We start from the raw sequence: 15,802 nt of genomic DNA on the forward strand, positions 1-15,802 counted from the left end.
ATCTTGCGGCATCTCTTGAGCTTCATTATTCACTTTTTCTTGAGTTCTGTTTTTCTTTTTTTCTTCAGTGCCATTTCCGTTGTTGGTCTTTTGTGCGTTAATTGTCAAAAGATGTATCGGAGTTTTAGGTGAGCTTGAAGGATTTACTCTCAAAAAATCTAGGAGGGTCATTAACTCAAGTCTTTTCAGTACACAAGTCTTTGGAAAACACTGTTAAGAGACTTGCATTGCATTCAAAGTATACGTTTTATCACTTCATGCTTTTCAACTCATGATCTTGACTTTGGTAGTGGAGTGCTTTGTAGTTTGAACGACAGAAATGCAAAATGTGTGTAATCGTGAAGTAAAACTACAAAAACATTTTTGTTGATTGGAAGTAAAGCTGAAATGAAATCTGTTTTAATTAAATGGAAAGAAATGAAACTAAATTAAAATTGGAAATATCGCTGTTAACTAACTGAAATGAATTTTAAGTTGAAGCACTAAAATTGCTATCTGAAATGTAACTAAAACTGAAACGGAAGTAAAATTAAAACTGAAATTAATTAAATCTATTTTGAAAAAAAAAAAAATGACAAGCATATAACAAAATTACTGAAAATGAAAATAATTAGAACAGAAAATATATAAAAATGAAAGAATTCAAAATATAAAAATATAATGGTGTATAAATACTAAAATATGAATACAACATGTTATAACAGGAAATGAAAACTGCAAATATGAGAGAGGCTCAATAAGTTTTTTTTATTATTATTGAACTGTAGAGTATGATAAGAATCATTCATGAATGAATGAATAAATAAATATTTGTATTTATTTTGGATTATTTTACAAGTTGTTTTATTTTTATTTTGTTTATTTTTATTTGTTTTTATTATTTTTTAAATAAAAAATAAGAATTCAAAATGTAAAAATATATATATGTGTAAATAATACTAGAATATGAGTGCAACATACTATAAACAGAAATTAAAACTGGCAAATATGAGAGAGGCCCAGTTTGTCCTTGACCTATATATATATATATATATATATATATATAAGTAAGTAAATAATCGAATTAAATAAATATTTTTTACTAATTAACTGTAATGTTTTACAAGTTATTTTATTTTTTTGTTTGTTTTTATTATTTTTAAAATAAATTCAAATTGAAAAATTGTAAAAATGAAAGAATTAAAAATGTAAAAATATAATAGTGTATAAATAATTTTTAAGTGAATTTATTTATTTGTAGCAATAACCAACAATACATTGTATGGGTGAAGATTATCGATTTTTGATTTATGCCAAAAATCATTAGGATGATTTTCCATGAAGATATTTTGTTAATTTCCTACTGTAAATATGTTTTGATTATTACAGAGTTTTTTTTTTTTATTATTATTTTGATTATTATGTTTTTGATTATTAAAACTGATTATCATTCCAGATCTTCAAATAGTTGTATAATTTTAACAATATATTACTGTAATAAATATATAAAAATACAGTATTGTATTATCACAGCTTTGCATTTTTAAAGTGCATTAATGACTGCTAAACATGGGCACCTTGGACGTGCATATAAATATCTCCTTTTGTGTTTCACACAAGAAAAAAATCACACAGGTTTGGAACGAAATGAGGATAAGGAAATATTGACAGAATGATTTTTATTTAAAAATGATTTTTTTAGAGGCAGTGAAATTCTAATGTGCAATAACACAGTAGTAAATCGCCCATCTGTGACCGTTCGTGCACAGGTACAATTCAAGATGTGCACAACTGTGTGAAAATATTTGAGAACCAGACTGGTCTATAGCGTACAGAGCCCCTAAGGGTAGTCGTGGGTGTGTGTGAGAGAGAGCGAAACCTCATTTGTTTGAGTGTGGCGAGAAAGCGGAGGAAGAATTTGTTTGTTTGTCATGCGCTTGTTATCTGGTTTTAACCTAGTGCTGTAGGCAGATCTGTTTTGGCTGACTTTGGCTGAATAGGTAAATGTGTCACGCTCAGAAAGAGAAGAAGAAGCTTGAAAGATTTGGTTTTGTTAGTCTGCTTCCTTCTGCTATTTCTCACATTTTCCTTCCCTTCTTGATCTTGTTCTCTTTGACGTTAACTCTGTCTTTATCCTGTTTGTGGTTGGTCGCTGAGAGTTTGTAGATTCTGCGTTTGATTGGCTGAAAACGCCTTTATTTCTTTCTCGGCGTGTTATTGGCTGCCGCTTGTTTGTGGTGAGCTACTCCTGATTTGCTGATTTGCTGATAGCGAGCGTGTGGTGACTCAGCCCGTCGTGTGATTGGCTGCAGCTGCGGCTGCCTGTTGAGCTGTGATTAAGTCGCAGTGCAAGAGAGAAACGGAGAGCGAGAGAAGCAAAAGTAGGTCACTGGGTCAGCGGGTCAGTGAAGCATCTACTGACATCACAGTTACAAAACCATTGCTCAGCCTACTGTTAACGCCACAACCGCTCAACAGGAAATGCTGGGGACTGCCTTACTTCCTTTTTCTTTTACTCTTTCGCTTTTATGTCTCGTTTTATCCTTTCTCACCGTGATGAGTTTTTTTTTCACAAACCCTCCCCCTCGTCTTTTTTTTTTTTTCTTCTCGCAAGCCGCCTTATCCTTTTTTTTTTTCTCTGTCGAACACTCCTTCGCGGCTTACATGCCTTGCTTTCTGTCAAATGTTTTGCAAAATTGTCTCGGCGAAGTGAAAATATTCCACTCTGTCCTACATCCTCTGTCGCCTCTCTGTCATTGCATGTGCCTTTCTCATGTTTTTATTTGCCAGAATCCCCCACCTTCTATTTTGAAGTTGTTTTATGTTGCCTCATAATTCAAAGAAATCCTTTGGGTTCCTAGTGTTGTATGTACACATGATGTGTTTTTTATGTTCATATTTGTGGCACTTTTCCCTGTAGTGAAGCACTTCGTTTTTTTTCATGCTGAACACAGCAGTAATATTTGTGACTCATAACTGTAAAGCATCTAAATGTCAAATATTTTCAGCGCGCAACATCAAAAGGAACTTTAATGAAATCCGACAGGATTTTGTCTGTCCCTTGTCAAACAGTCCTGAATCTTATTTTGAGTATTCCTGTCAGAATTTGTAATCTGAAATGATCCCATTGATCCCTTCTGAATGAGCTGAAATTCCCAATGGATACTTTTTTATTCTTGGAGTCCGGAATATTGTGTAATATTTCTAGAGTACAAACCCTACTTTTATAATTTGGGAATTATGTCTTACCCCAGGACATTTGAAGGAAAAGTCCTGGCATATTTCCCTTAAATTGGTATTTTACAAGGATATTTTATTTTATTGCTGCACATAAAACTCTTAATAATAATATTTTGGGAGTATGTGCTAGAAAATGTGATTTTTATTTATTTTTTTTTTTTTAATCCCGTAACAATTCCCATTTAGATCCTTTTGTGTTTGTTCCAATTTTATAAAAATTCCAGGATTGTTATTATTTTTAACTGGGTGTGTTTGTGTTTTTTTCTTTCATTTTTAATTCTTAGAATCGTATTGTTTATTGTGTTTTTTTATCAGATGCGTATTGTATTGCAATAATATTTTGCTTTCAGGCAGTCAAAGGAAATTGCAGGAGCTGTAGGTGTTTTAAAATCCTGACGGATTTCCTTTAAATCCCTTTTGATGTTCTACAGGAGTATTTCATGCTTTTGGCAGCATAACGTGTGCTGCAAATATTTAGATTTATTTTGTGTTTTGTTAAAATCCCTTTTTTTAAAAGACGTTTCTTATGTGTACTGTATTCTGCATTTATTTGATCAAAAATACAGTTAAAAATTTACGTTTATATTACAATTTAAAATAACTGTTTTCTATTTGAATATGTATTGAAATGTAATTTATTTCTGTGACGCAAAGATGAATTTTAAGCCTTATTTTTGAGCAGTAAGATTTTTTATGTTTTTAAAAAAGTCTGTTCTGCTCAACAAGCCTGCATTTATTTGATCCAAAGTAGAGCAAAACAGTAAAATTTTGAAATATTTTTACTATTTAAAATAACTGTTTCCTATTTGAATATATTTTAAAATGTAATTTATTCCTGTGATCAAAGCTACATTTTTAGCATCATTACTCCAGTCTTCAGTGTCAAATGATCGTTCAGAAATCATTCTAATATGCTGATTTGCTGTTCAAGAAACATTTTTATTATTATTATCAGTATTTAAAACAGTTAAGTACATTTTTTTTTCAGCATTCTTTGAAATAGAAAGATCCAAAGATCAGCATTTATCTGAAATAAAAAGCTTGTAATATTACCATTCAAAAGCTTGGAGTTGTTATATTATATTATATTATATATATAATTATATTATTTATTTATTTATTTATTTATTGGGAAAGAAATTATAGAAATTAATACTTTTGTTTAGCAAAGATGCTTGGAGTTGTTATATATATTATATTATATTATATTATATTATTTATTTGTTGGGAAAGAAATTATAGAAATTAATACTTGTATTTAGCAAAGATGCTTGGGGTTATTATATTATTATATTATATTATATTATATTATATTTTATTTTATTTTATTTATTTATTGGGAAAGAAATTATAGAAATTAATACTTTTATTTAGCAAAGATGCTTGGGGTTGTTATTATATTATATTATATTATATTATATTATATTATATTATATTATATTATATTATATTATATTATATTATATTATATTATGTTATATTATTTATTTATTGGGAAAGAAATTATAGAAATTAATACTTTTATTTAGCAAAGATGCTTTAAATTGATCAAAAGTGATAAAGACATTTATAATGTTTTACAAAAGGTTTCTATTTCAGATAAATGCTGTTCTTCTGAACTATCTATTCATCAAAGAAACCTGAAAAAATTCTGCTTAGCTGTTTTCAGCATCATAATAATAATAAAAAATGTTTTTTGAGCAGCAAATCATGTGACTGGAGTAATGATGATACAAAAAAAAATTAACTTTGAAATCACAGGAATAAATTAGATTTTAAAATATATTCAGATAATAAGCAGTTATTTTAAATAGTACAAATATTTCAAAATTTAGCTATTTTTGCTGTACTTTTAATCAAATAAGGCTTGGTGAGCAGAAGAGGCTTCTTTAAAAAGCTTTAAAAATCTTACTGTTCAAAAACTTTTGACTGGTAGTGTATGTACAATTATTTAATTTTAATGCAAATACGCAAAGCCCAAAGTCAAGTCACGTTTTTGTCTCCCTTAGTTTATTCACACGTCTTGATTTAAGATTCTGTTAGTTTATTATGTCTGGTCTGGTTGCTTGTTTTGTGGCTGTTTGTGTCTTGGCTTTCTCTTTCTTTGTCCTAAATGTTCCAGGAGTGGCTCAGTTGAGTCTGAGCTGTGTTGGTATGTCGTTTATTTTCTTTGTCGGTGTTGTCTGGGTCAGCAGTCACATGTAGTGATCAGTAGGGGGGACATAGCTGCTGTGCAGCATGGCGTGACCAGATGTCCTGACCTGCGTGTGACAAGACACTCGTGGTAAAAACATGAATGAGAGATTTCCATCATTACCAGCGTTAACCGTCATTAGCATACTTATTTTCATCTGGTCGCCACACCTCTGAGCACCACGGACCATAGTGCATCATCGTCTTGCTATTGTGATGAGTGTGTCTCCACCGCGTCTGTGCTAAAGCAAATTTCAGCTGAAGGAATGTGGATATGTTAGCAGCTAATTTAACTGAGCGAATCACCTAAATAAACTTCCTCGCAGAGGTTTCTTTGTTGTTCTTCCAGTTTCAGAGAATTTGATGAGGTTTATATACAAACCATTCAGATGAAGTTAGTAAATTTATATATATAGTAGATCTCTTTATTTACGTTTAGGTGTAAATGTGTTTGATATTTCCTGTTGATCCTGAATAAGCTGTTCTTCATTTGTGGTTGAAAGTGGTGTCAGTCTACTTTGTAACAGTTTGAAATAATAAGCTTTAAATAATTTTCTTCTAGGATGAAAACAATGTATGCACTGTTAAAAGTTACGTTTTAAATATATAAAAATACATATTCTATACATATTTAATTGAGTTTGGGAGATCTGTAACATAATCTGTATGTTCCTGCCATACATTAAAGAGGTATTCTGGGATGCAGTTAGAATACCTCTTTAGAAATAGGGATAGAAATAAATTTGTTTAAAAATGAATTTTTAGTGTAAGAAAAAAGTTCAGATAAATTCAAAATAAAATGAAAAATCAGAATGTTTCGGAAGGGATAGAAATAAATTTGTTTAAAAAATGTATAGTATTGTATTTTAAGAAAAAGTTTAGATTATTTCAAAATAAAATTTAAAAACAAAAAATGTTTCTAAAAAGATAGAAATACATTTGTTGAATGACTTATATTTTTAAAGAAAAAAGTTCAAATAAATTCAAAATAAAATGAAAAATCAATGTTTCTAAAGGGATAGAAATAAATTTGTTTAAAAAATGCATAGTATTGTATTTTAAGAAAAAGTTTAGATTAATTCAAAATAAAATCTAAAACAAATAATGTTTCTAAAAAGATACAAATAAACTTGTTAAATGAATTATATTTTTAAAGAAAAAATTTCAAATAAATTCAAAATAAAATGAAAAATTTAGTTTTTCTAAAGGGACAGAAATAAATTTGTTTAAAAAAAAGATTAGTATCGTATTTTTAGAAAAAAGTTCAAATTCATTCAAAATGAAATTAAAAACAAAAAAAAATTCTAAAAGGATAGAAATAATGTATGTTATGTTGTTATGTAATAATGTATGTTAAATGAATTATATTTTTAAAGAAAAAGTTCAAATAAATTCAAAATAAAATGAAAAACAAAAATATTTCTAAAGGGATGGAAATAAATTTGAAAATGAATTGTATTTTAAGAAAAAAGTTCAAATAAATTCAAAATAACTGCAATAAACTGTATTGTATTTTTAGGAAGAAGTTCAGATAAATTTAAAATAAAATAAAAATTAAAAATGTTTCTAAAAGGATTGAAATGTATTGTATTTTAAGAAAAACATTCAAATAAAGTCAAAATAAAATGAAAAATCAAAATGTTTCTTGAGGGATTGAAATAAATTTGTTAAATTATATTTTTAAAGAAAAAAGTTTAAATAAATTCAAAATAAAATTAAAATTCAAAATGTTTCCTAAGGGATTGAAATAAATTGGTTTAAAAATGATTTTTATTGTAAGAAAAAATCAAATAAATTCAAAATAAAACTAAAAATCAAAATGTTTCCTAAGGGATTGAAATAAATTTAAAAATGAATTTTATTGTAAGAAAAAAATCGAATAAATTCAAAATAAAATGAAAAATCAAAATGTTTCTTAAGGGATTGAAATAAATTTGTTAAATGAATTATATTTTTAAAGAAAAAAGTTCAAATAAATTCAAAATAAAATGAAAAATCAAAATGTTTCCTAAGGGATTGAAGTAAATTTGTTTAAAAATGTATTTTATTGTAAGAAAAATTTCAAATAAATTCAAAATAAAATGAAAAATCAGTGTTTTTAAAGGGATAGAAATTTGTCAAAAATGAATTGTATTTTAAGAAAAAAGTTCAAATAAATTCAAAATAAAATGAAAAATTAAAATGCTTGTGATTGATAGAAATTTGTCAAAATGAATTGTATTTTAAGAAAAAAGAAAAATCAAAATAAAATTAATAATCAAAATGTTTATAAAGGGAAAGTCCCCTTTTTTTCCATACTATGTAAGTCAATGTGGACCAGAAACTGCAAACTGCAACCCACATATTTTCTTTAATGTTCAACAAACTCTTGATAACAGTAAATGATAACAGAATTTCCATTTTTGGGTGAGCTGTCCCTTTAAGCTGCACTTAAACACTATTTAAATACATTGCAATGCATTTTATTATTTGAAAAATTGATTCCAATGTAAATTTTTTTCACCACTTCAATTGCAGAATGTCCCAGTTGCGTGTCATTTCTCTTTGAACTCATTTGAATCAGTGGGTGTGTTTAGGTTTGCGTATCTGTGCTGCTTCATGTGTGGATGTCACACGAAAATGAACCGGCGCCAAAACGGCTGCTCAAATCGTGTGGTGGCTGATATGTCACGCTAACTTCTAGCGTTAAGCTAATCTCTATGCTGTTATCGTTCCTTTTTATAGACCATTGAAATGCCCATAAAGTACAAGCTTGTAAACAAGAACGACCAACTGTTTCTGGCAGGATGACAAAGACAGTAATGTGTTCTATCATTAGGCTGGATTTTATGAGTGCTAATGAGTGCAGGTGTTGTGTGACTGACTGAAGGCTTTTCCCTGCAGTGTGCAAAAAACAAATAGCTTTATGGGAGTTTTAACAGTGTCATGTGCTGGGAATTTTAAAAGTGCTTTCACACTAAAGACGACCCAGCGTCAGTTTGACATCAGAGCTTGTTTCATGTGATTGCGTGACATAAACCATAACTGGAAATTGGTACTTAACAGCAGTATTTACCAGACAGGGATATTTTATTTTTATTTTTATTTTTATTTATTTATTTATTTATTTTTTATTTTAACATTTTGTTTCATAACTGGAAATTGGAACTCGACAGCAAATTGTATTTTATTTTATTTTATTTTATTTTGTTTTATTTTATTTTATTTTATTTTGTTTTATTTTATTTTTTGTTTTATTTTATTTTGCCATTTATTTTATTGTATTTTATTTTATTTTATCATGCAAACATTTTATAACATTTATTTATTTAAGTACTCCCGCTTGCAAGATACTTTTTATTTAATTTTATTTTTTATTTATTTTAACTTTTATTTTATTTTATTTTAGTCTATTTTATTTTATTTTATTTTATCATGCAAACATTTTATAACATTTATTTATTTAAGTACTCCCACTTGCAAGATACTTTTGATTTAATTTTATTTTTTATTTATTTTAACTTTTATTTTATTTTATTTTAGTCTATTTTATTTTATTTTATTTTATCATGCAAACATTATATAACTATTATTTAAGTACTCCCATTTGAAATATATGCAAGATTTTATTTTATTTTATTTTATTTTATTTTTTTGTTTTGTTTTTTGTTTTATTTATTTTATTTTATTTTGCCATTTATTTTATTGTATTTTATTTTATTTTATTTTATTTTATTTTATCATGCAAACATTTTATAACATTTATTTATTTATTTAAGTACTCCCACTTGAAATATATGCAAGATACTTTTTATTTAATTTAATTTTAACGTTTATTTTATTTTATTTTATCATGCAAACATTATATAACTTAAGTACTCCCACTTGAAATATATGCAAGATACTTTTTATTTTATTATCTTTCAAACATTTTGCAACATTTACGTTTTATTTTATCTTATCTTGCAAAAAGTTTGCAAGATTTAAGTACTCCCACATGAAATGTAAGATACATTTTATTTTATTTTATTTGTATATATATTTTTTTATTTTATCATGCAAACATTTTATTACATTTATTTATTTAAATATATGTAAGATGCATTTTTTTATTTTATTTTATTTTGCAAACATTTTGCAACATTTAAATACTTTTAATTTTATTTAATTTTATTTAATTAAATTTAATTGTCTTGCAAACATTATGCAACATTTGTACATTATATATTATTTTATTCTATTTTGCCAACATTTTGCAACATTTGTGCATTTTATTTTATTTTAAGATATTTTAAGTTATTTTATTATATTTTACAGTTTGGACCCACATAATTCAATGTAAAACTGACCTGCAGAGGAAGTCGGATGGAATCAAACTCTGGTTCAGACCAGATAATCCAAGCATGCATGAAAACAGCCTAAATGTTAAACATCTGAGGATATTATCCAATACACAATAGACTGAACTGACGTATTTTGATAGTAGTAATCTTGATAAGCAGGCACTTTGACCTAACTTTTATCATGATTGCATGCTTTGTAAAGGACCAAACTGGGTCAGAGCATCTACCCTTGTTTGTGCGCATTTTATGTGAATATCACATAAATTAAAGAACAGGATACGTTCGTCTCTATTCAGAAGTTGTCCATTGATGATTGCAGTCTAACTGTTGGAATTTGGAAACCTAATATGGGTGAAGGCAATACCACACCACCACAGCTATATATAGATTGGCCTCAGGGGTGTGTGCCTTTGACACATGCACTTCCTTGGACATGTCTTGCAACTTGTCAGGGTACTACAGCTTCATCGTGTCTCACCCATCTGACTCTTACTGCTTCTGTCCTGCTGGGTGTTTTCCTGTAGTGAGACAGTGCCTATTCTTATTTTACAAAGAAGTATGACTTCCACATAAAGGGCAGGGCTTATAAATTGTATTTATTTTAAAACATCTATTTATTTATTTCAGTACTCCCACTTGAAATGTATTTAAGATAATTTTATTTTTAGTTTATTTTAAATATAGTTTTATTTAATTTAATTTTGTTTTGTTTTATCATGTAAACATTTTGTAACATTTTTAAGATAACATTTTATTATTTTATTTTATTTTATTTTGCAAACATTTTGCAACATTTACAAATTGCCCACTTGAAATATGTAAAATACCTTTAATTTAATTTAACTTAATTAATTGAATTTAATCTTGCAAACATTTTGCAACATTTATACATTTAATTTAGTTTAATTTTATTATTTTATATTTTATTTTATTTTATTTTATTTTGCAACATTTAAGTACTTCCAAATGAAATATGTAAAATGTATTTATTTTATTTTATTTTATCTTGCAAACATTTTGCAGCATTTATACTTTTAATTTAATTTAATTTAATTTAATTTAATTTAATTTAATTTAATTTAATTTAATTTAATTTAATTTAATTTAATTTAATTTAATTTAATTTATTTAATTTTAATTTTAATTTTATTTTATTTTATTTCGCAAACATTTTGCAACATTTAAGTACATCCAAATGAAATATGTAAAATGTATTTTTTTTTTATTTTATTATTTTATCTTGGAAACATTTTGCAGCATGTAAGTACTCCCACATGAAATATGTTTACATGAGTTTATTTTATTTTATCTTATTTTATTTTATTTTATTATGCTTTTTTCAACATACAAGTACTTCCACTTGAGATGTAAAATTTATTTTATAAAAATATTTTTATTTTATTTTATTTTATTTTATTTTATTTTATTTTATTTTATTTCGCAAACATTTTGCAACATTTAAGTACTTCCAAATGAAATATGTAAAATGTGTTTTTTTTTTTTTTATTTTATTTTATCAAGCAAATATTTTAAACCATTTGTTTGTTTATTTACTTATTTAGATACTCTCACTTGAAATACATGTAAAATAAGATATGTAAGATAATTTTTTAAAATTTTCTATTTAATTTAATTTAATTTGGTCACTTAAATATTGTGTAAATATTGTATTAAAAAAAATTAATAAACAACACTATAAATCTATGCACATTTCTTTCTTCTGTGGAACCCAAAATTTTGAAAACCCACAATTTTAAAGGGGTCCAGACTGTTGTTTTGAACCCCATTTACCCCTTCTTATCTTCTTTTATGTTCCACAGAAGAAAAGGTCACAGATATAAAATGACACGAGAGTGAGTAAATAATTAAATTTTTATTTCTAGGTGGCACCCAGCAAGTAAATGTCAGTAGCTGCGTTTCCATTACAGTTTAAATATACGTATCAGTTTTGCAAAAACTCCCAAGCGTTTTTTACCCTTGCATGGTTTTTCAGGCAATTCAAAAAAGTTATATTTCGCAAAACTGCAGTGGAAACTGTTTTTTTTTTTTTTTTTTGCACTTACAGGTCACCTGGCATACGTAAGAGACATGATCATTCTTTAATGTACTATAACCTCTAAGAAACACCTTATATAAAGGGCTTTCCTTGACATTAATGCCTGGAAAAACCCTTATTTACACTGCACACGTCTGTGGTGCAATTACGGCTCTGTCACGGCCACCGAAGCTGATCGTGGCCACTCTAGTCAATGCTTGTTTATATACCAGCTACGCCGCAGCACATTTCGGAAGGATACACGCCTGCATCTCCTTAGATTAAAAATAATGGCTAGTGCGTTGACTGTGATGTGTAAACCCACCAATATTCGTTGCCATGACTTATCGCAAGAGGAAAAAATTACGTTTTAGTCACATAACATCGGTTAATGGAATTGCCTTCAATTCACAATAGGTTTGTATAAAATATTGCAAACGTTTGCGCAAATCTGTAATGGAAAGCAGGCTACTGACGTTAGATTGTGTTCAGTATGGTGAACATCAAACTGCAGTTAACTAATAATGAAGGTGCAGCGGATTTTGTATATTCTCATAAGCTCTGTTCTTCTGACAGCTGAACTTCAGCCCTGGTTTTACAGTACTGAATGTTTATCTTTGGAAAACGTCTTGCCAAGTCGTCTATCAGGCTTGGCAGTACATCACAACATCTGTGGCCTTGTGAAATATCCAGTAGTAGGCTGAAAAGTTTATTTTGGGTTAGACAGAACTGTTCGTTTTAAGGGAAAATATTAAGCTTTGATTAAGTTGTCATTTTGTGTATGGAAGAGTGTTTTTTTTTTTTTTTCCTTCTTCTTTGCAGAATCCTTACCATGATGAATTTCGGGTCTTTAAGATCATGACCCTTCTCAGGCTTACTGGGTCAAAGTGCTGCTTTTTCTTGAAACCTGAACATCTAAATTTATGAATTCAGTTGTTTTTATTACCATCTCCTTAGTACCGGTTCAGCTAGTATATTATTATTGCTCTAATTTCTCCAGAGCCAGCTGTTTATGTGACTAATGTCTATTTGTGTTTGTGTTTCAGATTTAAGAGCAGATTCTCAGTGGTTCAGGAGCGTTGCTGCTATTACAGAAATAATGACATAAGTGAGTTTATTATTTCTCTAATTATTTAGCAATTATTACAATTACAATTATTACAAATCAGCTGTCACTACATCTTCTTTTTTTTTTTTTTTTGCCAGCTAAACACATATTTATTCACAAGGGAAAGATTTATGGTTTGATTTGGACGTTTTAATGTTTCATTAGTTAACATTAGTTAACCACTTTAGTTGACATGAACTTAGAATGAACAATACTTCTACAGCATTTATTATATATTCATTTCAGCATTTACTAATGCATTATTAAAACCACATGTTTTGTTGGTTAACATTAGTTCATGCACTGAATTAACAAACAATGAACACCTGTATTTTTATTAACTAACATTAACAAAGATGAATAATTACTGTAATGTATTGCTCATTGTTTGTTCATGTTAGTTAATACATTAACTAATGTTAATAAATGACACCTTATTATAAAGCGTTACCATAGTTTCTTATTACATTAAGCATAATATTTAATCCATGATCAACCTGTTGTACATCTGTTCTGTTGTCTGATTGATAGTTTATACTTTTTAGCATGAAAAAGGCCTTTTAGTGTATTTCTAAAACTTCAGGTTGTGTTGAATGTGTCATTCTGCTGTTAAATATTTACTTATTTACTAATATTTATTAGGGTTGGCAAATGATTAATCGCCTAATATATGTGTGTGTACTGTGTGTAATTATTATATGTAATTATTATGTATATATAAATACAAGCACATTCATGTATATATTTAAGAAATGTTTACAAATATATGCATTTATTATAATTGTTATAGAATTTATATATTATGTACATAAAAATATTTTGTTCATAACATGTTTCACTTAAATACATACAGTAATTTGTCTGTAATCATATATACATAATAATTACACACAGTAAACACATATTTTTTGTATGCGATTAATCACGATTAATCATTTGACAGCCCTAATTTACTGACTAATGTAAGAATAACTTATGTTGTTAGTAATATTTCAAAATGAACACGTATAAAACTGAAGCAACTTCCTTTATATATCAGTATCTGCACAAAATTGCATGTTTTTGCTCAGTCTGGTCTTTTTATAAAATTGAAGTGTTTTCATCCTCAACTATAAGGTCTATATTGTCCTATATGTGACCCTGGAACACAAAACCACTCATAACAGTCAGTTTTTTGACCAGATTAATATCTATATATAATCTATAAGATGAATAAATACGCTTTCCATTGATGTATAGTCTGTTAGGATAGGACAATATTTGGCCAAGATACAACTATTTGAAAATTTTAAAAGTCCAATGAAGTTCTTAGCAATTACTAATTACTGGTATTGCTAGTCAAAAATTAAGTTTTGATATATTTATGGTAGGAAGTTTGCAAAGTACCTTCATGAAACATGATCTTTACTTAATATCCTAATGATTTTTGACATAAAAGAAAAGTCGATCATTTTGACCCATATAATGTGTGGCTATTGCTACAAATATACCCGTGTGACTTAAGACTGGTTTTGTGGTCCAGGATCACTTATCATGCTATATGGATTACAAAAAAAAAAAAAAAAAAAAAAAATTTTCTTTTTCTAATTTATTTCTTTATTTAGATTTTGTTTGTTTTTTTTTCAAAAGTTTCAACAAACTGTTTAGTTTTTGACTATTGTTTCATAAGTCTGGCTTTACAGCAAGAGTGGGCAATTAATTTTCCCAAGAAACTTGGGTGGTTGCAGAGGGCCGGAACAATAAACTTAACTTAATCTATTTATAAAAGACAGTAAATGAAACATTACAATCATACAATAAAATTGTGGAGCACACAGTTATATCACTATTTAATAAACTTTCACAAAAACAGGTCTGAAACTGTGTTTTAAAAACTACCATCACAACTTTGTACGTAAAATCAAGTACGTCAAAGATTATGGACGTAACATTCGCACTCAAAACCTGAAACACAAATTCTCATACAATGTATTCATTACCAATATATTGAACCATCACTTTACATTTTTCTAAACCCATGAAAATACAGTCCAGACAAGTATTGGTCTATGAACATATTTAATATTTTAGATGAGGGAAATAGACATGCGTCAAAAACGTGCACAAAAATAAGGCACGGGTTTTTGGGAGACAAGGTATTTTGTAGGCTTTCTGTGATTTAGAATGCACAGCCCAGAAGCAACAATATCTGCAGGATGAAGAAAGGTTGGCTTTTCACAAAACATAAAATATAGCTACATATATTTTTATTTTAATAAATTCATTTATGTGTTTCAGAGGAAAAAGTTACGGAGGGACATCTCTCCACGTTACGTGACAGTTCTAAAAGCAGAATTTATCGAAACGCGTAGCTATAAGATGCTTTACAAACTTTTTTTAGTAGGGCTGCCCCTATCAACATAGTCGTTCATTTGAGCCATTATTAACTAATCGCATGGTTATATTATAGCTGATAATCCAAAATGAGCCTTATATATTCTGCGCTCAAGCACATGCATAAAGTTTGCCATCAAGCACAGGCAAAAGTCGCATAATGATTATGAATTATGTCAAGAAAAAAGGAAATATATACATATTCTGGTTCTGGACGCGCCTTTAGAGAGAAATGCAACCTTCATACAGATCAAATAATTGGGGAATATTTGTTTTTGAATTGGTTTGTTTAAAAGTAGACATTTTAAACTTTCTATAGATATATTTATCATGGCTATACCCTACGGTGAGTTTCGCTTCTTTTATGTGACGCGCTCCAGATTCAGAGACGGCAGAAAGCGTGTCCTGTTTGTTTTCATTATTTTACAAAAGCGACGTTTTCATGTTATTGTGAGTTTGCATAAGTTGCATTATCAGGAAAAAATGCAACTCATCACGCAGGCGCCTCCCTGTTATGCAGGTGCATTCCCACACTCCGCACAAACAGGTTTA

At 28.1% G+C, this 15,802-nt stretch overlaps 1 protein-coding gene across 4 annotated transcripts in view; it reads left to right on the top strand.

Moving 5' to 3' along the window:
* Window positions 1-15,802, top strand: part of clocka (clock circadian regulator a) — an 85,704-nt gene that overhangs the window by 29,153 nt on the left and 40,749 nt on the right. For all 4 annotated transcript variants that reach the window (XM_051138981.1, XM_051138982.1, XM_051138983.1 and 1 more), the window contains exon 3: window positions 12,816-12,877. The gene's annotated coding sequence lies outside the window, so the exon portion shown is untranslated. The remainder of the gene's footprint in view (window positions 1-12,815; window positions 12,878-15,802) is intronic.

This window comes from Labeo rohita, chromosome 20, assembly GCF_022985175.1.
Source record: "Labeo rohita strain BAU-BD-2019 chromosome 20, IGBB_LRoh.1.0, whole genome shotgun sequence".
NCBI classification, from domain to species: domain Eukaryota; kingdom Metazoa; phylum Chordata; class Actinopteri; order Cypriniformes; family Cyprinidae; genus Labeo; species Labeo rohita.